Source organism: Tachypleus tridentatus, chromosome 13 (assembly GCF_004210375.1).
Source record: "Tachypleus tridentatus isolate NWPU-2018 chromosome 13, ASM421037v1, whole genome shotgun sequence".
Lineage (NCBI taxonomy): Eukaryota > Metazoa > Arthropoda > Merostomata > Xiphosura > Limulidae > Tachypleus > Tachypleus tridentatus.
In genome coordinates, this window is record NC_134837.1 from 63,531,941 (window position 1) to 63,544,199 (window position 12,259).

General features: G+C 36.2%; 1 long non-coding RNA gene across 1 annotated transcript in view; it reads left to right on the forward strand.

Moving 5' to 3' along the window:
- The first annotated feature begins 2,567 nt into the window (after window positions 1–2,567).
- Window positions 2,568–12,259, forward strand: part of LOC143239574 (uncharacterized) — a 50,962-nt gene continuing 41,270 nt past the window's right edge. Inside the window, exon 1 of the long non-coding RNA XR_013021245.1 lies at window positions 2,568–3,117. This is a non-coding gene — a long non-coding RNA (uncharacterized LOC143239574). The remainder of the gene's footprint in view (window positions 3,118–12,259) is intronic.

The following is a 12,259-nucleotide window of genomic DNA, read 5'->3' on the forward strand; positions in this document are numbered from 1 at the left end:
TGTTAAATGCTATATGTGTGCTAGTAATTACATACCATTTTCATTAATAACAAATATTAAACCACCAAATTTTGCATTATTTTAGTATTAACTCTATTCTAATCACTCGTATCCTCTGAAGCCCACACTTTGAGAAACACTGATTAACAAAATATAATAATGCTTAGTATCGTGCAATGTTATGTTGTTGTTTTTTAAAGGTGGTTGTAATCGAATTTTGATTTATTGTTGAATTATAAAGGAATAAACTATTGAAATATATACACTAATCTCGCTTGATAGTATAGGGGACAGTAGATGCTCATTTTCAGGTCGCAGAAGGAAAATACTGAAAAACTCACCACAGACAGGGTAAACTTTAATGGTGGCACCGAATTCTAGGAAAAAAGGTTTTCACCCACATAGAAATGGGAGAGAGGGTGGAAATAAGCCAAGGACGAAACAGACAACATAGTTTTCAAAACAGAACAGTACTCAGAGTAAACACAGATTATTTCAACCTTCTGTTGTTGAATATAGCAAATAGAAATATAACGTATCTACAATTTAACGTATTTCTATATCTTGTCGTAGTGAAATGAAGTCATGAGGTTATATCAACGCATATGGAAGGTGGGACTATTATACATGGGAGGCCTAGTGGTACACCTATTAAGACTATGAATCCAAGGGTAAATGGTTCGCGTCCCGTTGCCGTCGAAACTCTGAGCACTTCCGAGTGGCGGCTGTAAAACACAAGTGACACTTAATTTTCACTATTGGATTAAAAAGGGCAACCCATGGGTTGACGGTTGGTGCTGTTTAATATTTATCTTTTCTCTAGAAAATTTACCAGTTCAAATTCAGGGACTCATTAAAGGGAAAACTACCAAAAATATGTCTCTAGGAAGGTTATAAATATAGCCAAATTAATTTTGAGACAGCCATGTTTTACTTATGTGGTCTTCGTAAAAGTTTGAGGTTTTGTTAACACTAATTTCTACACAATGCAGTAGTTGTCAAAGATAATTCACATTTCTGAGCCCCTAATTGGTCGGCGGTAAAATATATGATGATTTATAATGCTGAAAATCGGGTGTCAATACCCGCAGCGGGTAGAAAACAGATAGCCGTTGCATAAAGTAATAAAACAAAAAAATTCGATTTGGTTACAATCGAGATTGGTAAGGCGATTTTACAAATTCGATTGCAATTCTCCATTCAAAAGTTGACTACAGTCTAATTCCATTAAGTTACCTGCACCAACAGACACGACCTTCAATTTTATTTTATTTTTTACCTTTTAGGTTTCACTCGTAGCTTCTATACTGTTTCTGTACTGATATTTAACGTGCTGTGTTGTGTCATATATTATATTATATGGATGGCACAAAGCTGGCAATAGTTTATTTGTAGTATCGTAGTAAATATTTTGTGATGCCCTCTCGTCGATTCGAGCATTCTTTTCAGATTAATCATTAAATAAATAATTAAAATGATGCATAATGGAAAGTAAAGAAAAGTGTATAACCACACTACATCTGCTGTATATAGTGCCGATGGGATCTTTCGCGAATACCAAAGCTCTTCAGGACGGTTGAGACTAAGACAGACATGCTTGTGGTTTAGACGTTAATCACATCACTATAATACACGAACAACTGTGTTATGTGGGAACTAGAGTGAGTTACTGAAATGAAAATTTATATACGTTATTTGTAAATAAGAATTAGGGTAAAGATGAAGTAAGATAGAGATTGGGGACTTCTGAAAAGTTCGCGTTTGTTCAGTCACTAAAACATGCTTGTTTTTTGTTTTATAAAGTAACAAGAAAAAACATAAGTGGATAAATAAAGAAAACTTCTAAGCCTAAAATCTTTCTTTATATTAACTCACGAGTGAAAAAAAGTGCGATGTAATAATAGGTTAATCACAGAGTATCCAGTGCATCCAGTATGGATGAGGCTTCATCTGGCTGGCTGGAATGCGAAAGACATAATACACATAGTTTAGTTCAAAACGAAACTTAATAATCATAGAAGTATTGGTTCCTATAACTGTTCCAATGGTCGTTCCATAAGAGAGAAGGTAATGCTGGGCATGATTTGCAAAAGCGAAAATATATTCGATAATTATTATTACAGATTAAATCTATTTGACAACTTTAGATAAAAAAACACACATGTTTTGAAATGCATCATCAAATGTGTCCTTCACAGCAAGCTTGAAACCTTTGTGGCCAGTTCCACTTCCTTGAAATGACTATCAGAAATGTTTTAAAAAAGGCCACCCAGCTCCTGTTGTGTGGTCGGACGACGAAATCTCGTTTCTGCTGCCCCCATATTATCCCTCCGCCATTTTCCATTCCCGGTTCAATAGCATGACCTCGGGCTCCGGGTTGCCACAGCCATGCTTTCATTCATAAACATTGGCGACTTCGTGTCTGCGTGGACTTTGCTCTATACGTTTGCCGCCTGGTATGCAAGTTATGTTAGCTATGTTAATATCTATACCCACCTTCCAATCAGCTGGCAAGCTTTCTGCGCAAGGAGCTTTGGAGGCGGGGAAATCTTACTGAACAGAACTAGCGGACACTGAACAATCAGATGAACAGTACGTGGGCTTCAGACTGTGGGGGTGTTTGTTGTGGTATGGTATGTCCTGCAATAAAATATGAGGTTATTATGATATAAATAACTAGGATTTAAATTCTACGTTTTTATCTGGTGGTAGGTTAGATTAAGAAATCGTTTAAGAACAGTTTTTAGAAATGGAGATAAAACCGTATTATAATTTCTACAAAGTCTCTAAGTTGTAAACCAAAACCAAAACTGAAAAAAAAAGTTTTGTTGGGATCAACTGGATCAAAGTTATCTTAAAATACACGTTAAAAAAGAAAGAAAGAAACGTATTCGGTGATAGATTTCGATACAGTCACGTCTGAAAACATCTTAACAATATGATCACGTGATGAATAAGTCACTCTTAGGGAACTTTCCATTCATCAAACCAATGTTGTCGTTCCTGCTTGATACGTTTGTGAATCAGCCAAACATAGTCATTGATAAGGGAGAGTGCGAAATCCTGGCGGTAGTAAGCCTAAACATTTAGCTCTTTGTCTTCCGTGAGGGTCATCCGGTAAGTTCCTACTTGATTTTTTTTTTCTGGTTTTCAGATTAAATATATTTAAAGTCAGTATATAGTTATAGCACAATATTTAAAGTTCGAAATCATTTACAGTACTTTAATCTGATAAGTTTGATATTTTGCTATTTTGTAACTGAATCCGTAAATTAGGCTTGAGTGAGAAGTTGCAGTAAATATCTTTATACTTCCCGTGTTGTATAACTTTGGTATGTTTCTAAAACGCAAGTAAATCTATAACAATAAATATTATTTTCCTCCGATATCATTTGTCTCTTTCACACACACATACACATATAAATATATAGGGAATGAAAGAGATAGCTCGCTTGTTTATGAACTAGGTTTTCTTCAGGATTTAAACTGCTTGTAGTCAGTATCGTAGATTCTGGTATTTCTGACTGACATAATTAAATTGTACAAATTCAGCCCTCATTTGGGGAGGAAGAAATAAATGTGGTGAGCCGCTCGCTGATTACCAGAGTTAATACTATAAAGACGCTGTTGTTACTATTAGTAACATATTTAGTTTTGTTTTTAGGCTTACACATTATTAAAGATTGCTAAGCTTGCTCTAAATAGAATAGGACGTGGTACAAACAAAGAAGGTGACTGTTAATATTAACCAACCAGAGAAACGTAACTGATAAATTTAAAAATGATGGTAAATTTATTTATTTTTATCAGTATGACCTTGGCTTCGTTCGAGGGTTAAACTTTAACTGCAGTTCGTAGTTATTTATTGTTGTTGTTATTTGTTTTTTTAGACATATAACCTATTACATTAAACTTGGCAAGTTACTAAACATTATCAAAATGTTGCAAATGCAATTTGCAAGCGTTTAAAAAAAAATAACTTTGACTGGTATATTTTTTCCTTCGAAAACCAGAATATTTGAAGAATGATTCTAGCATCAGTTGAGGTACTTGCTCATCTATTAACTGAACAAAAGAAAACGACGTAATTAAATAATCAAATCGATCCGCGGAAGTACGTATTAGGTAGACACAACTATGTACTAAATGCGTCAAACCAATGAGTGGGCGTTACCTCCAAACCTGTTGGCTCCGGAATTTCATGTTTCGTAAAGTAGAAGGTTAATTAATTGTTGTTTCCTGTTTTGCTCTGAGTCATTTCCTTCTCTGCCTCTCCTTGACCGTGGTTTAAAAGTAAGAAACGAGTATGCTGGTAAGAAAAAAGGAGAAAGCTTAAAGGCCTGCTGTTAAGTTACCGGATTTTCTATCTCGATCCATAATTAAGATCTGGTTATTTGTAATGTAATACAGTGACTTTAGCGACACCTGCCAGCCGAACATTTTTGACCGAACACATTACTTTTGTTTTGGCATTTGATCATAAAGGGGGCTCAGCATGGCTGGGTGGTTAAGGTACTCAACTTGTAATCTGAGGGTCGCGAGTTCGAATCCCCGTCGCACCAAACATGCTCGCCCTCCCAGCCTTGGGAGCGTTATATTGCTTCAGCCAATCCTCCTGCTCACAAGTGCTCTTACATTGTTAAAGTAGGAATAACTAGAGCAGATAACCCTCGTGTAACTTTGCGTGAATTTAAAAAATTAACAAACAATCATTTTGTATCAATAATAAAATATTCTGGTGTGAAACTCCCCCCCCAGTGACAAAACATGCTACATTATTTGTCTATGTTTACAACTGTAAACTAACACCATTCTTGCTGGAATTAAGCATGGAATGTAAATAGAATACTTGTGTGTGTTCTTTGGTTATACTCTATAGAGCTTTAAGTTATATTCGATACTTTGTTTTCCTCTTAGTTCGTATGGTAATTATCAGATGGCAGTCAATGGAGATGCTTTTATTTCTTAGCCTCCAGATACGATATGTTAATACAGTCTAAAATTTGAGATTTTGCCTCACATACAACAGATATGTCGTCTCGTACCTAAACTCTGTGATTATTTTTGAAAATAACTTGTTTGTAAATTACATTTTTCTTAATATAACTACCAAGAAAAAAAATTGAATAACAAATTACTCTTGTTTGTGTGAGTAATTTCAGATCTAAAAAACCTGCTTGTAATGAATGAATGGATGACGATTTTGAGTTTCATGTGTTTGTTGTTAATACTTTTAGCGTTATAACCTTTTGGCTTACTCCTAAGCCACCGGAGAACAATTTTGTGAGGTCAATCATGAGTTCACAAGTTATATCCCGAATACTTTAGAAGCTAGTTATTGTATTTGTTCTTAACTTTTTAAACCTTACAACTATTCCATTTCAGATCATGAAGACATTATTAACTACAATGGTTTGGGGTTCACCTTTTGTTTTCTGTAAACGAATAATTTTACAGACTTGACAGGGAAAGAACAAGTTTACAAACAAACAAACACACACACAAAACAAACTAATAGTCAAATGTGAGAGTCCACAACAAAATAACATGTTTACAAACAACAAACTGGTAGTCTTAACAGCAAAAACGCAAGTTTACAAACTATATAATTGATAGCTAAATGTGACAGGTGACAACAAAATAACATGTTTACAAACAAACGAATTTGGACTCTTCGAAGTCGTAATTCGATGGCTTACTTTAATTATACTTGTATAATGTATTCAGGATATTCTTTGTTTAAAGTGTGTTCTTAGTGTAACTAAGACCAACATTTTTCACAATCCACACTTTAATCATATAATTACCAGAGGCTGTAAACACTAATGACTTTTTGAAATTTTGTTCAAGAATATTTTAGGCAAAAAAATATTTGTGGGTTCATTAATTTGTTGCTTACAAGAACCCTAATAATATGAGAGTTACAAAATAAAACACCATAAAACAACAAAGAATAAATTAAGCTCCTCAGTGTTGCAATAAATTTGAGTTACACAATTAGTCCTTTTTGTACATTACACATGGGATTATTGATTTCATCAGATTTGTTGTGTGCCCATTTATTTAGTTTGAGGGCTGAAATGGTAAGCGATAAGTTTAAGGAGTACAACATAAAACCAGGGGTTCGATTTCTCGGAGTGGACAGAGCGCAAATAGTTCATTGTGTAGTTTTGCATTGAAACAAACTCAAAAACTTCACATTGCGCGTTGTGAAGGACACCAAAACAATAATAATAATTAAAAAAATCACTCAATGTGATGTACATATGTAAACTACACAGGTAAGAGTACAAGAACAAGTCTGTAATTTGAGTGTTAAATCATGAATGCAGTTTTGATTTGTTTGCAATTAAGCGCAAAACTACACAAAGGGCTATCTGTGCTCTGCCCACCATTGCGTTCCGCAATATATTGCGTTGGGTGCATTATAAGAGTGACAGTCAAATACCATCGTTTGATATGATAGGAGTAATTGGTGGAGCTGAAGATGTACTGGTTATTAGTTTTTTATGTTGTTTTCTTTTTGAGTTTTAGAAGAAATTAATTGTAAGCAATTACAACAAACTCACCTAAAGTTTGTTGTTTGAAAGTTGTAAAAACGTTTTGTTTTGAAAGAAAAAGTAAATAAATTATACACACAAAAGCTTTCTAGTAGCACGTGAGCGTGTTCTATACGTAACGTTAAATCCGCCACAACCCTAACTTTCAGTACTTTATTGTATGTTTGTTATGAAGATAGCACTGACGTGTTCTATGCATCAAAACAGCCAGATGTGGAGCCATCCGAGTATGTGCATGTTAATATACTGGAAGACAGTCAAGCAACATGATAAGTCAGTTTTCAGTCATGGTCTTGTAAGAGTTTGAGAAGTGTTAGATATCATTGCTTCTATACCCCTGTTTTATTAACGTAACTCCCAGCAATGAGTTGCCCAAATTACGATATAATTACCTACTCAGTTACTGGTGCAACAACAGGATTTAAAATACAAGAGTGATAAAGTTACCTAAAGTCGGATTACGGATTTCTTTAGTCGGTGTACTAATGGCGTGATTGAAATTAACTTGAAGAAAATAAGCGTAAGCCACCCGTGGTATATCTGTTTGTGTTTTGGTAAATGTGGTATTTATTGGGTCCGGTAAAATGCAGTAATACGTAGTGACGGTCACTGTCAAATCAGCATCTTAATTTGGTTTACTGCTACATTTCTGACCTACGGACACCACCCCATAGTTTATTTATTTTGATTTTTGCAACAATATTTTGACGACTACGCAAATAATGTGTACATGTTTTATGATTATTTCGTATTTTTAAAATTCGCAGAGCTAACTTCAAAACTTCGGTTAGTAAACGCTGTGAACTCTAAAATTATTTACTTAAATTGTTCCTTGTTGGTTTGTTTGTTTTTTGAATTTCGTGTAAAGCTACACGAGCGCTATCTACACTAGCCGTCCCTAATTTAGCAGTGTAAGACTAGAGGGAAGGCAGTTAGTCATTACCAACCACCGCCAACTCTTGGGCTACTCTTTTACCAACGAATAGTGGGATTGATCGTCACATTATAACGCTCCCACAGGAAAAAGGTGCGACGGGGATTCGAACCCAAGACTGTTCGAATTTCGTTCGAAAGATTACGAGTCGAAAGACCTAACCCACTTGGCCATGCCGGGCCGCCAGTGCTGGTGTGCAGGTATTTAAAAGCATGTTTATTGCGTTTTGGGCTGGGAAAAAAATTATGGTCACGTGTTACGTTTGTCTGTCGTGCTGGAATAATCTACAGATACGTTTGATAATTAGAAGGAAGGTAGGTACATTATCTTTTACGTCCCAAGTAACGTAACATAACTTCGGTTTTAAGATTTTACTTATATAGTTGCTTAATGCAGGGTGTGCGCATGCGTGTATTGTGTAAAATGAACGGGACCAACATATCCAAAAGCCACAGGAAAGATGTAGACTTGTGTGTAAAACAAGGAGGTCATTGGCCTGTCTGAGGAATAGGGTTGTAGACGTAGTGACGATGCTGTTTCCTCACCAGTCAGAGAACATCGCTCTTATTAATGAGACTGTAGTTTTTTTTCTCAATTTTGTTTCTTGTGCAGCATATGTTCATGACTCGATTAATTCAGGAATGTCTGAATTGTGGTATGGGCATTAAGATAGTCTGGATTATTTTAGTCTGAATTGTGGCACGGTACTTCCAGAATTTACCTTATACTAATCTGGATTGTGGTACGGGTACTTAGAGGCTCAGCATTACACTACTCTTGATTGTGGTACGTGTACGTAGAGAATCTAAATTACACTAGTCTTGATTATGGTACGGGTACTTAGAGGATATGGATTACACTAGTATTAATTGTGGTACGAGTATTTAGAGGAGAGAATCTGGATTACACTTGTCTTGATTGTGGTACGGGTACTTAAAGGATCCAGATTACACGTGTCTTGATTGTGGTACGGGTACTTAGAGGATCTGGATTATACTAGTCTTGATTGTGGTACGGGTACTTAGAGGATCTGGATTATACTAGTCTTAATTGTTGTACAGGTACGTAGAGAATCTGGATTACACTAGTCTTGATTGTGGTACAGGTACGTAGAGAATCTGGATTACACTAGTCTTAATTGTGGTAGGGGTATTTAGAGGATCTGGATTACTCTAGTTTTGATTGTGGTGCGAGTACTTGAGGACTTAGATTACACTAGTTTGATTCGTGATATGGGTTCTTAAAGATTCTAGATTGCAGCATGGAGTCTTATTCTATTTGAATAACTCACTGACAAAGTCTGTACTTCGTCCTATTTCTATTGAAAGAAATGACAATAACCTGGGTCTGGAATGTGGAAAATAATATTGCCGAACCTGTTACCCAAATGAGCTCAGGCCAGTTAGGGTGATCCTGGGATAGCGGTTCCTGTGATGTCGTGCACGTGACGAGTTGATGTATGACATTGTTTTAGGGTTTCCAAGCGGTGGGTTTGTTGTTTTAGAGCGTGGGAGGTCTTAAGAAAGACAGCTTTCCAGACTCTCGGCTATTGGTCCGTGACATTAAAATAGGTTTGTTGACACTAAAAAAAACCAAACGCCAGTGTGGTTTGTCTTGCTCAGTTAAAAAATGAGACACAGTGAGCCTTCCTAAAACACAGGCTACTTTCATAACACCTTGTTATAGTTTATCTTTCATTGGCAGTAAGTAAAACGCGTTGTTTAAGTATAAGAACTGGTTTATGACGGATGTAAATTTCTACATTAATGTGTAACATATCGGATATCATTTATACTGATTTATAATTACCTAACGTGTGGTAGCGAGTTATTTATGCTTTCTTAATGTTTGTGAGAAATTTCATTATATTTCTTTTACGATTCACTGACATTTGTTGTTCTTTTTATAGTGTTTGGTTCATGAATCCCTCAATATTTGTCGTACTGTTGGTAGTGTGTGTTCCATGAATCCCTCAGTATCTGTCGTACTGCTGATAGTGTGTGTTCCATGAATCCCTCAATATTTGTCGTACTGTTGGTAGTGTGTGTTCCATGAATCCCTCAATATTTGTCGTACTGCTGATAGTGTGTGTTCCATGAATCCCTCAATATTTGTCGTACTGCTGATAGTGTGTGTTCCATGAATCCCTCAATATTTGTCGTACTGTTGGTAGTGTGTGTTCCATGAATCCCTCAATATTTGTCGTACTGCTGATAGTGTGTGTTCCATGAATCCCTCAATATTTGTCGTACTGTTGGTAGTGTGTGTTCCATGAATCCCTCAATATTTGTCGTACTGCTGATAGTGTGTGTTCCATGAATCCCTCAATATTTGTCGTGCTGTTGGTAGTGTGTGTTCCATGAATCCCTCAATATTTGTCGTGCTGTTGGTAGTGTGTGTTCCATGAATCCCTCAATATTTGTCGTGCTGTTGGTAGTGTGTGTTCCATGAATCCCTCATTATTTGTCGTGCTGTTGATAGTGTTTGATCCATGAATTCCTCGGTATTTGTCGTGCTGTTGGTAGTGTGTGTTCCATGAATCCCTCAATATTTGTCGTACTGCTGATAGTGTGTGTTCCATGAATCCCTCAATATTTGTCGTACTGCTGATAGTGTGTGTTCCATGAATCCCTCAATATTTGTCGTGCTGTTGGTAGTGTGTGTTCCATGAATCCCTCAATATTTGTCGTGCTGTTGGTAGTGTGTGTTCCATGAATCTCTCAATATTTGTCGTGCTGTTGGTAGTGTGTGTTCCATGAATCCCTCATTATTTGTCGTGCTGTTGATAGTGTTTGATCCATGAATTCCTCAGTATTTGTCGTACTGTTGATAGTACTTGGTTCATGAAACCCTCAATACTTGTTGGACTGTTGATAGTGTTTGGTATTTAACTCGTTGACGTTGATCGTAATATAGGCAAAGTTCAACCCATAATTCATTAACGTTTTCGAATAGTGGATAAAAACATATCTTAAGTATAGGAATTATCGTATTCGAAATAGTGTGTTTCAAAATATTGCCTCCCCTTTTTATATTTAAGTTGTCATTTTCTTGGCAAATAATGTAAATCACACGAGAGGTGTAATGTATAATAGCGAACAGGTTTTATTATGATATTTGTAAAACACGTTTTATACGGTAACCATATCGAGGAAGTACAAGCGGAGCTATCAGTTTTGTTTTGTAACGTTTGTTGTATTCTTTGTTCAAGCAGATAATTTGATACCAGCTCATTAGTTTATGTCAAGTTTATAAAACTATTCTTCCCTCACTTATCGGCAATGAAAGACATCATCCTTGGCATGGCCAGTGGATAAGGCACTCGACTCGTAATCTGAGGGTCGCGGACTCGAATCGCCGTCACACCAAACATGCTCGCCCTTTTAGCCGTGGGGGCGTTATAATGTGACGGTCAATTCGACTATTCGTTGGTAAAAGAGTAGCCCAAGAGTTGGCGGTGGGTGGTGATGACTAGACGCCTTCCCTCTAGTCTTACACTGCTAAATTAGGGACGGCTAGCGCAGATAGCTCTCGTGTAGCTTTGCGCGAAATTGAAAACAAACAAAAGACATCGAACAAGGCTTATGAGGATAATTTGTAAAGCTTTTCCTATCGTACTTAACTTATGACATGTAAATAATATATTGATTAATTGTTTGAGATATTCACGGAAAATTACAAAAGGGATACCTTCGGGAGAAGCTTCTGATTTTTAACTGATACTTAATAGCGAAGACAGCTAGCCAACAGCTATTGTAATAGTTGATTTATTTGTTTTTGAATTTCACGCAGAAGCTACACGAGGGCTGTCTCCGCTAGTCGTACCTATTTTAGCAGTGTAAGACTAGAGGAAAGGCAGTTAATCATCACCATCCACCGCCAACTCTTGGGCTACTCTTTTACCAACGAATAATGGGATTGACCGTAACATTATAACGCCCCCACGGCTGAAAGGACAAGTATGTTTGGTGTGACAGGGATTCGAACCCGCGACTCTCAGATTGCGAGTCGAGCGCCTTAACCACCTGACCATACCGGGCATTAATGTAATAGAATAGCGTGGTGCAAACACAATTTTTTTTCAGTAATGAGTTGCGAACCATGAACTCGGATCCATAGTCCGGTATGCTAATCACTAGGTCACGCCTGACTTTCTTAATGCAGGAAAAAGAACTCATAAAATTGATTGGCTTTTATTAAAAATTACTAATTTGTCAGTGAAAATAGGTTATATAAAGTGAAACGAACGTTATATAAATAAAAATGGGTTAGTGTCTAAAGCTGTTTTGATAAAAAATATGTGGTTTATTTGAGATAAAAGGTATAATGTTCTGCGAATTTTGCAACTATTCCACTTGTAATGGTGATGCTGAAACGATTTTTTTTTCTTTAAATGTGTCATAATCTGTCATGTTGTTTATTCAGCCAAATTTTTCTTCTTTTTTTCACCAAAAGAAAATTTAAACTTCATCTAAATTGTTTCTCTCGTATTTGCCCTTATAAGGTTTACTGACTATTAGGATTTATATCATTTAGTGAAATGAGCAAATAAATAACAGATGGGTTTTAATTATAATAAATGCAAGGTATTGCATGTGGATTATAAGTATAATTTGAAATAGGAATAATTTTAAACGTGTCATGAAAGAAAAGGACCTTGGTGTAATGGTTGATCAGTTTCTAAAGACATCCAAGCAGTGTGCTGTTGCCAGTGGTAGGGCAATAATTATTTTAGGTCTTGTCTACAGAAGTATTAAATACAAAT